Source organism: Cavia porcellus, unplaced genomic scaffold (genome assembly GCF_034190915.1).
Source record: "Cavia porcellus strain 051 isolate PalLab524CR breed Dunkin Hartley unplaced genomic scaffold, mCavPor4.1 scaffold_11, whole genome shotgun sequence".
Lineage (NCBI taxonomy): Eukaryota > Metazoa > Chordata > Mammalia > Rodentia > Caviidae > Cavia > Cavia porcellus.
In genome coordinates this window covers 35,758,891-35,773,949 of record NW_026947494.1, presented here as the reverse complement: position 1 = coordinate 35,773,949, position 15,059 = coordinate 35,758,891, and the positions used below count along the sequence as shown (strand labels likewise).

General features: G+C 36.7%; 1 protein-coding gene across 8 annotated transcripts in view; it reads right to left on the bottom strand.

Moving 5' to 3' along the window:
- Ghr (growth hormone receptor) overlaps positions 1–15,059 on the bottom strand; it is a 260,632-nt gene that overhangs the window by 152,201 nt on the left and 93,372 nt on the right. The window contains 1 exon segment of one of the 8 annotated variants that reach the window (NM_001172706.1): positions 9,350–9,546. The exons of the other annotated variants lie outside the window; for them this stretch is intronic. The gene's annotated coding sequence lies outside the window, so the exon portion shown is untranslated. 8 annotated transcript variants of the gene reach the window in all.

Sequence of the window (15,059 nt, the reverse complement as noted above, 5' to 3'; positions counted from 1 at the left end):
TCATAATGCAGTGTGTGTCTTTTAGGTTAAGACAGGAATTCTGCCCTTTTGTGCTTAGCTGCTTAGGCATTGCACATCTTTTTTGTGGACCTCTAATGGGTGGATAATACTCTAGGGGATAATTTCCTATCAATCACTACCTCATTTTTCAAGAAAAATTGTTTTATTATTTGGTTCAAATCATCTGTCTTGTGAATCGTGAATTTCTATCATTAGAACATTAAACACGTGAAAGTCCAAAAATAAGAGACTTGGCTTGAAGCTACAATTCTTCTAGAAGAACTCAGAAAAGACAGCTTGGTTATAGGAATCTGAGTCTCCAACTCTTTCTCTTGTGGATTGAAAGAAGGAGTCAGGAGTCAGCTACTTGATGCTACTGCTTGTATGCATGGCTATCTAGTTCAGAGAAGAACTTCATAAGGCAGGAGCACTCTGTTTAGTTCAGTAGGATCCAGTTAGCACTCTGCAATGTCTCACCACAATAGTCATGCCTGTAATAGTCCTTGGCTCACCCAATCTGATTCATTTGGTGCATTCATGCATTCAAAATGCTGATGTGATTCTTAGGTGGAAGAGAAAACTAGTTACATAGTTGCTTATGTGAACTGTATGTTTCTTCTTGTATCTTACCGTATGCTATGGTATCAACCGAATTATTTTTCCAAAACAGAATTTGAGACACAAAACCTTTACTGGCTTTCTATTTTCTCACTTTTTTTCGTTAAGTGCTTTATTTGGAAGTTCAAATGGAAAGGGAAAGTAGGGAAGGGGAAGGGGGAAAGAAAGGAAGGTAAAAGAAAAAAAAAAAAACAAGAAAAGAAAGAAAAATAGAGGGAGGGGCTGGGGATTTAGCTCAGCAGCATGAGTGCCTGCCTGGCAAGCCCGAGGTCATGAGTTTAATCCCCAGGAAATCCCTCCCCCCACCAAAATAAAAGCAAAAATGGGAACATAGCTTTTGTAAATAAGGAGGGAAAGAGGGGTTGAAGATAGGGTATGGGAATGGGGAAAAATCAAGTACAGGTGCAAATTCCCTAGTATGAATGTGATCTCTATGTATATCCAAATTGTACTAATAAACTTAATTAAAAAATAAATTCTGATTTTAAAAACTACAACAGATCTTGTACAATATGGTAAACACTCTTTAAACAAGTTTGAAGATGGCATTTCTGTTGTCACTGTAAGAGGAAAATGTTCTTTGTTTTACCTAATGTAAGAGGAGATTAACAGGCTATGAGAGGCAAGTTTACAAGTTCATAAGGAGTGAAATCCTCAAACAAAATGCATGTTATCTTGATGAGATAGTAATCTGATGATGATTAATATAACAAGTCCTAGTGTCTCAAATTGTTTTTATGTCTTAAAGAAAATGCATACATGCCTGACTTCTTTGAAGTTATAACAGAAAGGCAACCTGAGAGAGTTATGATAGCATACAGGGCAAAATTTGAGAGAAACCCTTATTTTAACCAAGTACAAGATGGTACGGTTCTTCTTCTTCTTCTTCTTCTTTTTTTTTTTTTTTGTAAACAATTTGGGAAACCCCCAAGAGTGAAGCAATGTGATCTCCTGGGAAAATCATTACTAAAAGAGTCCTCAATCTCCTGTCCCAATGCCAACCCAACATTTCCTAATCTGGTGACTAGGATGGCCATTTAATCACAGTGGGCTTTAGCTTCATGCCTGAAGACTATTCCATAACTCTTTGATAAGCCAAATCCTGTAGGTGTTGTGAAATAGTTGCATTAACTGAGAGCTACTGCATCCTGATGCTACGAGGCTCTTTGTCTTTCTGTTCTTCCAGCTGCTGCTAAACTGGGGCAGTAACTATGTCTCACTTCCTATTTCATCTTTAACAACTAGTTTTAGGTTTGTGGTAGAGGAGATGCCTCCAAAAATCTGGCCAGGGAATAAGTATGCCAGGCATCTTATTTCACTCGGCCTTCACACAGGCACTGTAAGAGAAAACCTCATATTACAAACAAGAAAGTGGAAATTCAGAGGAGTTTAGAGAGATCAAGTGAATCTCCCAAACTCACAAAGAGGATATTTCTGGGTTTGGAATTGTGCTGGAATTGGCCTGACTTTGTGTTTCCTGCTTTTTGCACAGCAAATTAAGCAGACTAAACACTTGACCGGGGTGGCAGTGTATTCACAAAGAAAATTAGGGAGGGAAAGAAAAGAAGAAAAAGTAAAATTGGGATTTGAATGAGAGAGGGAGGTAAACATCATAATACTTCTAGTGCTCAAGGCCTGTCAGCAGAAGTGGGAATTCGTGAATGCTGATAGTGATAACTCACTAATGCTGATGCAGCAGTTTCTTCAAGCATTGTCCCGCTCATGGAATACAAGATTTATCTCTGTTCTTCAGGATGTCCATCCAAGAGAACCCAGTCTACTTTTGAGTATACTGTTTAGGAGCCATGCAGTGCACTCTCTCCGTGACCCAGAAGCAGTGCCTTGACTCCATTAAGCCTTTACGTAAAAACAGAAAGAAGTGCATTTGGCCAGAATGAGTGGCTGCTAGATAGATGGTGAACACAGACAGGGTAGATCAACATCACATCCAATCTCTACGAGACTTACAAAGTACCACTTCATTTTTCATTTCACAGGAGGTGGGTTTGTACCATTCAATAGAAAATACCCTCTAGAATAGTGCTGTCTAATAACAATACAATACAAGCCACAAATTCCAGTCACATATACAGTTTTAAATTTTCTTGTGACCATTTTAAAAAGTAATTAATTAAATTATAAGATTTTAAAAATATTCCATTCTACAAAAAAGTACACTGTATTAGTGAGATATTTTGTACTTTTTTGATCCTGTACCTTTGAACCTGGTGCATATTTTTACACTCTAGCATATCTCACTTGGGACTAGCCCCATTAAAACACTCAATAACCATATGTTGTTAGCAGGTAATGTACTAGACTGTGCAACTCTGGAAGACAGAGGTTGTGGAGGCTCATGTGATCAGCTCCTTGGCTAGTGCAGAGCGCACCTGTGTTTATTATGACTTATGAGGCAAACTTCTGAGCGGAGACCGTTAAGCAGTCATGTTGCAAGGTCCAATTGTTTCTTAATATCCTGAAAGAAATATTCTTGGTACTGAGGCAAGAAACGTCTTGTGTTTTATATTTCAGAACTCTCATTTTATGGATAATTATTAAGCATTGAACTCCAAACACAATTAAGCTGTCAACCTTTTGTTTGTGGCACAGACCTCTGAAGTCTAGTACCAGATCTACTTAAAGCAATGTAGGTGAAGCATGTCTCTGATCTTTGGCTTTTTTGTCTCCAAAATAGAACATTTGGAGCATTTCAATTCTTCACAGCCTTTCCAGCATATCAGAATGACATGTGAAACATTTTTAAAAAAAATGCCTGGACTTTACCATAGAGAAATCAGAATCTCTGTGGCAGAACTGGGTACCAATCTTTAAAAACTTTTTTCCGAAAGCCAGATATGCCTAAAATTTTTTCCCTAACGCTAGTTATAAACACATATCTATAACTCCAGTACTGTGGGAAGCCGAGACAGGAGAAACACAAGTTTGAATCCAATCTGGGCAACTGAGTAACTTGGCAAGATTCATCTCTAAGTAAATACATAGATCGGTGCTGAGGATGAACTCAGTGAAAAGGCCCTGGCTTCAATGCTCAGTCCTCTTTAAAAAGTTTCTTATATTGTTATAAAGTAAAATTGGGTTTGAAAAATAATTTGTTGAAAGTAGACCAAATATACTATGGTTTTAAAGTTTGTGTTAATAGAGCTCATCTGACCAAATCAGTATCCCTTAGTTAAATAGGGGGAAAAATACCAACTTCCTCAGTTCAACCAACAAATAAATGTGGTTTTTTTTTGCAACACACCATCATCTACATGAGGTGATTGAAAAGTTGGATATGAAAGTAGGATCCAAAAGTATTAACTTATTAAACTGCAAAAAAAATGCATTGGAGAGGTGAAATCAGCCAGCCACAGATACAATCACTCAAGAATATGACAATATTTCAAAGTGTTGCTCATGAATCTGGGTAGGTGCCTGGTAAAGAGTTGCCCCCAAGATGAACATCTGCGGTTATTCAACTGAATGTTAACATAGGCACTACTGAAAGGGACTTTACAATTAAGGTGCAAATCAGCTAATTTATAATGAAGAGATGACCCTGTGTTACATGGATGAACCAATGCAATCATTTACCTTTAAAAGAAGAGAAAGTCTGTTGGTGAGATGGGTACAAAGAGAAAGTGAGATTAGAAATCTGAGAAACTTGCACTGTTCTTCCTTCAGGGATCACACAGAAAGCACAAGGGCAATGCAGACTCCCAGCATTCTAGGTGTGAAAACTGACCCCCAGCCACAGGCAGCAGGGAAATGAGCCACACAGTCCTACAGTGGCAAACAGCCCAACTCAGCCAAGGGCTTGAAAGATCTTGGAAGCAGAAGCCTGCAGAAGGTAATGCAATCCTTGCGACACTTTGATGTCATCTTCACAGAGAAATCAAGCCAGACCTCTCATCTACCGAACTGTGAAATAAGAGTGAATGGTGTTTTAAGCCATTAGCTCTGTGATAATTTGCTACAAAACAATAGAAAAGTAAATCTCTAAAAATCCATAATGGATCCTGAGGTTGACTTCCTAAACATCTTTGGGAAAGATAACCACCCAGCCACTATGGAAATACATCAAGTGTCTAATGTCCTTATAGAGAGCCCTCACCTTCACCCCCTGGATTTTTTATTCTGAGGCAGGGTCTCACTAAGTTGGTAAGTTGCCCAGGCTGGACTCAAACTTTTAATCCTCCTGTGTCAGCTTCCCAGAATGCTGAGATTGCGGGTGCACACCCACCACTACACCTTGCTGGAGAGGAACTTTTAAGCACTATGTATAAATTCAAATCCAGAAGGGACATTAATGATAATCTAGCCCAATCAAATGAAAAAAATGGAGAAAGGACACTGAAACTATTGGATAGTAAACACTTTATTGTTTTGTCTCCTTCAGTTACTTGAGATGAGGGTACTTTGACCTGCAAACAAGAATGTCCCAATACTGAAAGAGATCCAATAATCTCTTATTTATGGCCAGTTTAATGATGCCATTCCTGAAGTCATTCAGTTCCAACTCTAGAGTTGCCAAATGATCTTCTGGATCTTTTCTTGTGTTCAAAGTACACTCTCTTTTTGGAAAACTAATACAGTAATCAGCAGAGATAAAGTTATTCAACAATGCAACGGGAAATTAAAAAAATGGCATCCTTGTGTATTGGTTCATCTTTTGCATTTGGCTAGTATAAAGCAGGATTGGGAATTTGATTTTGATAAAGTGAGTTTTTGAACATGTAAATGAATATGAGATGATTCCAAAGAAAGTATGAAAACCAAAATACCCTGACTTCACCTGTTGGCTTTACTTTTGTTGCTTGTTGGCTTTATTTTTCATTTTGATTCAAGTCAAAATAAACCAGAAATTCAAAATAAAAAGCAGGCAATGTATGAATGGGAAGATAAAACAAAAATAAGTTGAAGTTTATGACAGATTAGAAAGAGTACAAGGACACGGAGCCTATAGTAGGGCCAGTCTATCTTTGTAGCATGTTCTTACAAATATTGGCACAGGAGAGTTTTTCTTTTTCAGTTCTGAATTGGATGCTTAATTCTCACAGGTTTATGTTTGTTCTCCTAAGGGCCCGTCATGACATAACATAACTCAGGAAATTGTAATTGAATGACATGGACATATTTCACTAAAATTATTTGGCTGGTAGAAGAGAATTGGAAGCAACAGACTCAGCCAAACCCTGAGCTACTACTGATTTATAGAGACAGCCCCCTACCAGGAAGTCAAATGAACATATCAACAAAGCAACACACAAACAATTTTGTCGCAATAATCTGTGTGAAGATAGTTATTTCACAATTTGTAGAACAGAAATAAAACACTGTTTTCTCATCAAAGAGTGACGAATAAAACAGCATTTCAAGCACTTGTGACCATGTTACAAGTGAAATCTTTATTTTTCAAATGTGGAAGGAAAGCTATAGGGAATCCACAGGGGACAGTTTACACACAGCATCATCATCTAAATTCTATGGAACCCAAAGGAGGTGTTTCAGATGCAGAGATATAATATGTCTAGATGCGCATGGACATAAAACAAACAAACAAACAAAAAACCTGTCCAAAGTGAAATTGGCATTTCCTGCCTCCCTCCAGTTCCCAGATAACAGACATCTCTTTTATTTCTAATCTTGTTTAACAAGATAAGGGTCCACCCAATTACCTGATCTAGACACTGGTTATTTCAACTCCTTTTACACTTAACTCATCATCTTAAGTCCATTCCAGGACTGTCTCTGGACCACAGTGCCTCCTCCTCCAATCTTAATTCACTACCTCGTCTTTTCTCCAAAATTTCAGCAGCCTTCCTCATAGTGTATCTTCCTTTACATTAAAGTATACTGCTTAAGACAAATCACCAATCTAGCTATCCTTCAAAATCACATTCAAACACCACCACTGTCATGGAGTCATCCTGTCTCTTTCTCTCTCTCTCTGAGATTAACTGTTCACTGCTCTATGCCTACCATGATTTTTAGAACCTCTAGTACAACATACACTGCAGATGAAAATCCAAAGATGATGAAACTGCTTGCAGAATTTCTGCATTGCTATCTGCAAGTTTCAGAAGGCAAAACCTATGCCCACTTTGTTTACTCTCATCTCCACTCTGTGTCTCCTACTAGGAGGTCTGCAGCATTTGATGAGTGAACAGATGCATATTACTTAGGTGTGAATTGGGCCATGTAGGTTTTGTTGAAAGTTAAAATGAAGACCAGAGGTTCTAGGTGATCTTTCCCCAAGAATATTCAGATCTTCAACTACCTGTAGTTTCTGAATCTAGGGAAGACAGTTTAAGGTCAGGAAAGGATTGTTATGGTTTAGAGGATAGGCTTAGGATTGGGCCACAGGCAGTCAGAGGATAATATATATGAGGATATAATAATACGAAGTTGGCAGGTATATGTGCTAGAGAATTCCAGAAAGGTAAGGAAAGTCACAGTAATGTACTAAGTGATCACTCTGCTTATTCCTTCATCTGTGGCAGGATCTGCACCCAGTTCAGCCTGCTTTCTCTGGGCCTGCCCTCCACTTTCAAAGAATCTCCGCCCCATCTTTACTCTGCTTTTTTAGGAGGGATGGGAAAAATGTCCAAATTGGGGAAAATAGTAATTGACAAGAGGTATACTATGACATTCTGTTTCCTTTTGTTATCAACACAGGATAGAACATGAATCATAATTTTTTCCCTTTGAAAAATATTTTTCTTGTTTATTTGTTTAGATTTATAAACAGATAATTGGTCTAAAAACAAATGGGTTTACTGATTTCCCTGTAAATCATAATGCAGCCAAGCCTGAGACTAGTGATGATTGGGCTCAGGGAGGGGAGGAATTCTAGGGAGGAAAGGGAGACAGAGGAATTGTGATTATAGAATCCTAGAGATGCTGACTGCCCCAGAATCATCTCAGCCTAATGGTCCCATGCTCTGTAGATGGGATGTTGGTAAATGCAGTGCAGAGAGATGAAGAGCTACATATCAGAATCCTTAGTACATTATGGCCAAGCAGCCCTAGGCCAACATTCTAGGTTGTTTTCGAACTGTCACTTTGGCTAATTTCAAGAATCACTTAAAGGAAAAACAAGATGTACTTACCCCAGTCTCAAATGTGCCATCATGCATATTATTGTTTGTCATTAGGCATTTAATACAGACAAATCACAACAAATGGGCACAAATGACTCAGAGCTTCTGGACTGCTCCAGCTGCTGCACGCCCCCATCCTTTGTGTGGGTTGAATTCCCCTAGCCACTTTGAAGTGAGATAAGAGTCTGGATGAATCCAAGAAAAGAGCTTACTTACAAACAGCCCTCATCCAGATCGAGTTGGACCTTAACTCTCTAACCCTGTTAGAACTTTGAAAGATCCATTGTCAATCATGGCACACTGGAGATTTTCATTATCAGCAGATACGCAGTCCACCTTTAAAACTGTAGTAACATGAGAAATTCTCAATCAGGCACATCTATACCTCTATGATCTCTGATTTCCTTCTACCTTTTTTCTTCCATCATTTCTTCAAAATTCTCCTTTGCTTTGTCCATAGAGATATTTTCTCATAAAGTTCTAGGTCTTCACAGGTCTCATCTCTCTGCCTCTTCCCTCTTCCTCTGTTATCTATCTTTGCTGCTCATTTCCCCAATCTTCAGCCCAAAGGGACTTCAGTTTAGAAGCATCTTATAATTCCTGTTCTCCACCATGAGAAGTCTGATGCCCTTCCTCCTACTTCCAGTGCAGCCTACACAAACCTCTACCACAGATTTATTAAGATTAGTAATTTTCTCATCTCTGTTTTGATGGTCATCTTGCTGTCTGCTATATCTAGTAGAGTGCCTAGTATGTCCAGTTTTAAATGACTGATACCATGAACACTTTGGGGCAGTGTTTTAAAATGGGTGTTTGGGGTGAATGGCAGTATGCTCTTCTGCTGAGAGTTCACCTCAGTGCTTTAAGGGGACAGAGTAAGTGGTGTTGCCAATCATATCAGGCAAGCTGGGGTGTTTTTGATCAGGCATATAGTAAGAAATTCAATGCATTGTAATTAATCAGCAAGGAGGCATAGCTATAATAATAAGAGGATAAAGTCATATTTTCATTTTCTTCAAAATTCTGACCATCCTTCAGAGTTTAGGAACCTTAGAAGAAGACATAACACAAATTTGCAATTATGGTGTCACTTCTGTCTACAACTCCTGGTAGATTAAATCACATAAGACCATTGCCTCACATAACAATACTTTTTACAATACTTTTGTAAATTTCAACTGACTGTTGAAATGCAGAACACTGAACAGAATTAAAACTCTGAAGTGTTTCCTGAATGCAAATTCTAATCTATGTTGACTTTAAAAAATGAATCTGCTACAGAAATGCTCAGAAACCAAGCCTTTCTTCAAAGAATAGACTCTGGAAAACCAAATTATATTCTGAAGGTGATCATAAAGATAGGAAGGCAGTCAAAGGCTTTTCCTAATAAGAAAATTTTATAAACTAAAGTACTAGAAGAAAAATTATTGCTTAAGGAAGTAAAGAGAAAGCAAAGTATTCAGGTAATAAAGAAGAATAAGGTGGGATGAGAAAAGAAAATGCCAAATCCAAGATAACTAAAAAATTTATATCTAAAATTACAAAAGCAAGTAAGTACATTTGGATGCAGAATCAATAATCAGCATGTGTATCAGAGTCAAAAATAAATAAAGGAAAGCAATACTAACCAATAATCCTGCAGATATTCTTGAAGTGGAGGCTGGGTTTACATATAATTTCCTCCAGGCTTTATATCAGAATTGTTCTAATTTCCTTCCTTTCATTTAGCTATATATGCAAGATTAGAACGTACCAATCGGATGAAATATACCTGAGAGAGTAGGATTGAAAGTGGAATCCCATGAAGTATATCGATTGTCACTTTGCTCTCTCAATCGCCAACTTCTATGTTTTGATGCTTTGATATATAACCTTTGCAAAAGCTCCTAAACCAATCATATGCTCTCTCTCTTTCTCTCTCTCTCTCTCTCTCTCTCTCTCTCTCTCTCTCTCTCTCTCTCTCTCTCTCTCTCTCTGTGTGTGTGTGTGTGTGTGTCTGTCTGTCTGTCACTCTCTCTCTCTCTCTTAGCCCACAACTCCTGGTAGATTAAATCACATCAGACCATTGCCTCACATGATAAATCTCTTTGATCTTTGCTCAGTGTTTCTTTGGGTACTGCCAGCTGAAATGAAGGCCAGGCCTAGGCTGGAGTCTCATGACATTTGTTATAGCTGAGGCAGCCAGCTCTACTGAAAAGAGGGATGAGTCTTAAAGCAAAAAAAAAAAAAAAAAAAAAAAAAAAAAAAAAAAAAAAAAAAAAGGGATCTGGAAAGATTGAAAATAGAGACCGGGTTATCTGAATCCAGGTCTTGTAATCCTCTTGCAAGAATAAAAACAGAAGTGTCTCACAAGTGCATGTTCACTTGTGTCTTGCTAAAGTAGTTCAGTGTTCCAGATAACAGAAAATTGAAAATATTTTAAATAAAAGATAAATGAGCAAATGAATAAAAAGCCAGTGTTTGCTGGAAATTCTAGCACACTTAATTTTATTACAAACATCTCATCATTTTCTATATCAATGGCGTTAAAGTAGTAGACCAGAAAACCCTTAGTATCTTCTATATCTTAATTACTTCAAGCCCTTGTCCCAACTCAACAAAGTCTGAGACAACTATGGTTATTTTGGTCATTTGAGCAGGATTTCGCACCACTTAGATAATGAGGTTTCAGTTTATTTTAAATTTCCTTCTTATAGTTTTTTTTTCTCAGAAAAAGAGATCACAAGTCAAACTGAAGATGCAAAAATATTAAATGCATAATGAATTTCACACATAAGCAACTCAAGAAGTGAAAGGACTCTTCCTTGGTCAGAGCCTTTGTTATTATCTCTGATATGCTACTCATATGGTTAGAACTACCATGCCATTTTCCTGAAAGTGTGAACTGAGTTGCTATACCTGCAGGAATATGTGACCAACATTCCTGTGTGTGACCAATAGTCCTCACCACACTGTTAGTGCCAAGAAGAATGGTGACAACACACATGATTTGTGACTGCTGCTAAAATTAACAGGCTATTTTGCTGATTATGAGACTCTATCTGCCTTGCTGGCTTTCATGTGTTTGTATGCAATGTACCATTCTGTGACATTCAATAGATATAAATTCTTTTATTATAAGAAGCTCAAATAGAAAACTCATTTGAATGATTTATTAATAATGACACATTTGAGAATTTCACTGATTCTGAGTTGTGGTTAATTCATTTTGAAATCATAGTGTGAATGTATAGAAATTGGTTGCCTGAGAGATACCTCTGAAGTACATTTTCAGGAGCCCATAAATACCTGGTCTCTAGAGTTTGCAATGCAAATGAAAATTAGAGGAGCTACTCAAAGATCTCCTCCACTTCCTCTCCCTGTTCTGTCTTATTCCATGTCATATCTCTGATGTTTCATTCCTTTATCCTCTTTAATGTTAATACCCAAATCTGAGTACCATTCTCACTTCAATTTGAGAAGTGGTTTCTTATCAGACTATTCATACACACACAGAAATGGAAACACAGTTACCATCGTGACATCCCTCTAAACAAGACACTTAAATGACTTCCCTTGTTCATTGGATAAATATCATGATCTCTAACTAAGATTTACTAGTTGTCCCTAATACCCACTCTCTCTACTTTAAATTAACATGAGATTCAGTAAAAAAGTGATATTTTACAGCTGCCAATAGATGCTGATGGGCTGGGTCACCCAACACTTGGATGAGGGAATCCAGACCTATCAGTAACTCTGTAGCTCATTATTAAGTTAGATACCATCAGATAATGGAGGTTTATACACAGGCAAAGAACCAACAAGCTAGAGGTTGTCTGACCAGACAGCATAGATCTCTTTATACAAGGTTTATCCTTGCAAAAGGAAGATCTTTTCTTTTCATGTTTTCAGGGTCAAACGTAAGAGGAGCAAGAATGAATTGCATAAGGACTTATGTAAAGATGTAACCTGAAACCCTTGATGCCCACAAAAAAAAGAAAATATACCCAAATGTAAGATTTTTTATGATCCTTAAGAAATACCATTTTCTTTTCCAAGAGACAAATCGTATTAGTGTGCTGAAATCAGAAATGTCTGGAAAGCATGGATGATATGAATAGTTTTTATTAAGAGCATTATTAAAGCTCACAAGAATAAGAGTCGCTGTCAGAAATATTCGTTTGGTCTAATAGAACAATAGTAATGTTCCGTCTCAGTTTATGTTAAACTATATTCCCAAAGCTCAAGTCAGTTAGGGTTTATCAACTAAAAATCGTGAGTACACTCAGAGAATAATAAAGTGAAAGATTATAACAAAAGGATCCTGGACTATATCATTTTGTACCCACTCCCTACAATCCAACTGAACCACGTATTCTGAGATGATACTAGTATGACAAACTTGAGACTTTCTGCTTAAATAGAATTTTAAACACAGGCATTCAGATTTATGTCAAGAAGATGAGCTAAATCAACAGTGGGAGTACACAGCACTATCTGAAAAATGATCATTTCCCACAGAGAAAATGTAGACATTTTTCTGATTATAAATGCATAATACATGCTTATGTAGACATTTATGTAGACATTAAAAATATATATAGTAAAACAAATTATGGATTCACTTTCAAATAAAATTTCTAAAAAAAATGGAAAACATACCACATAAAAAGTTGTCACTTTTTTGATTTTTGATTTCTGTCCTATTAACATTGGAGCCTCTCATACTAGTTTTTATATTAGTTTTTTGCCAAATATGTTACTAGTTTTTCGAGGAAATGGTGCTTTTAGCAGTTCTTTGTTCTTTCAGGTGAAATCACCTGGTTCAGCAAATATTAACGGATTAGAATGAGGATGAAGGCTGATTAATGCCAGTAGGAAATGTTCTAAATGAGATGCTGGGTAACCTGGGCAAATCCTACCAGCTTGAAGAAGTTACAAGGGAGAGGAGAAGCAGCTTGAGGACTTGGCAAAAGAATCCCTGCAGGATCTGCAATTAAAGAGGGAAAGAAAGACTGACAGAGACAGAGACAGAAGGAGAGGGAGAGGGAGAGAATGGCTGGACATAGCAACAAAGATCTGATATCTTACAGAAAATGATCTTTATACAGAGTTATCTGAAAGCATTCTCTTTCTTTCTGGCCTAAGAAGCATAATATTGCTCCAATCACCTTAAGACAAAAACAAACTAAACCTACAAAACAAAATTTCATAGTGGGATCAATTACTATTCCACCATATGTCTCTTAGTGACCATTCAGGCCAGTGCTTTTCCAGCTGTACCTCACAATCTAGTCTTAAGACTAGAAATCAATTTAGTAGATCAGAACTAGAACTTTGTTGGTTTCCTTATGTGCAACTTTGTGATACATGTGCATGTCTACATAGATATAATATTCTCTTATAATTTGATGATCAAGAGGTACATAGGTCACTGATATAGGCTGCTTCTAGTACTTTTATATTATAAATGATGTTACGATAAACATCTCATGGGAGAAAAGGAAGAAATATTTGCTGTATTTCCACTTCTTGTTTCATGGTTGGTTCCCAGAAGCAATTTTGCTGTACAAAACATGGAACATTTATGAAATTATTTTCATTGCTATCACCAAATTGCCTTCAAGCTGTACTAATTCAGATTCAGATCAGACCAGTACAGCACTTCAATTACAAGTGTTAGAAAAAATTTTCTTTTCCTCTATTATTTGTAGTTTAATAAATAAAATGGTTTGCTGTTGCTTTACTTTACAATTATTTGAAAATTAGTGAGGTTGAATATGATTTGCAATATTCATTGTGAGATATCTGGGTAGTTCCTCCTAATTTTTGCTGCACTCTCTTCTTTTCTGGAGTTCCTGCATTTTACTTTTCATACATATATTTAAAAGAAAAATATCATAATTATTCTCCAGAGATGAAGGAGAAGCAGGAATAGCAAATGAAGAACACTTAATCACTTTGGTTTGCATGGATGATATCAACCTGTCTCTAGGCTTTGATCTTTCTCTTCATTTTTGAGAAGAGCTGCCTGAAAAGATAGTTTAATTTTAAAATAAGTTTAAAATAAGCAGTGCTAGAGTTGCTGACCAATGTGGCACTGGAAGTTTATACTTTGGACTTTTTCCTTTGTGCCAACCACTGCAACAGAGCGTTTATTTTACTTTTAAATATCAAGATAATAGTACTGAAAGATGTACAACAGCAGCTACGAGCCCCAAAGCATATCTGACAGCAATAATAGAAGGAAAGAATTTAAATTAACTGCAAAGAAATAGAGTTATTACTGATAATTTTAGAAACTTAAGGAATGAATTGTGGAACCAGATTAAAAGCCTACAATTACTGAGGAATATAAACAAAAAGTACATTTACTGGAATACATCAGAATATATAAAAACTTTAAAGGAATTTTAAATAAAAGAAAAAAAACTACCTACTAAGATACTCAGAGTGTTAGAATATTTTTCTTTAGTAACAACAGATGCCAGAAATGAACAGTGTGTTAGAGAAATTATCATCAACTCAGAATTTGTTATGCAACTAAACTATCACTAAAGGTTAAGTAAAAAAAATTATTGCTTTGAAACTTTTATTTAGGGGCCAGTGATTTAGCTCAGTGGCATAAATGCCTGCCTGACAAGCACGAGGTTATGAGTTTGATCACTGGTACAAAAACAAAAACAAAAACCAAAATTTTCATTTAAATAATGAGGGAGGGCTTTTTTTTTTTTTTTAATGGAAGCCAAGACTCTTCTTAAACATATGCTAAAATTTTCTCTGGTTAAAAAATATACACAAAAAAGTAACTTCTCCAATTCTGGTTATAATCTCTGAAGTTATTGATCCAATTTTTCTCTCTCTTGGTTCTTCTGTTTTCTCTTTTTTTGTTTGTTGGAAACTGAGGCTCACCGTGCAGCTCAGGCTGGTCTTGAACTTGTGGTGTTCCTCCTACCCAGCCTCCCACATGCTGGAATTATAGGTGTGCACCACCACTTTCATCTTTGAGCCAATTTCTCTACTTCCACCTGATCAAACCTTTTTGAAAAACATTGTTTCTAATTCTGTCTCCAATTCATGGTTTTCCATTTTTAAAAAACCCGCTCAAGTTAAATTTAAACTTCAATGCACAGCTTTTGTGGTATTACCAATGACTCCCACATTACTAACTGTATTGCTTAATTTTTAATCATCTTATTTGATCTGTCAACAACTGCCCTAATAGATCACTCTTTGTAACACTATCTAAATTTTATATATTGGATATCATTCGCCATTAATTCTTCCACTTCACTGGGCGCTATCATAGTCTGTTACACTGTCTTCAGTTTTCTTCTCGTTTTTTGGTACCAGGAA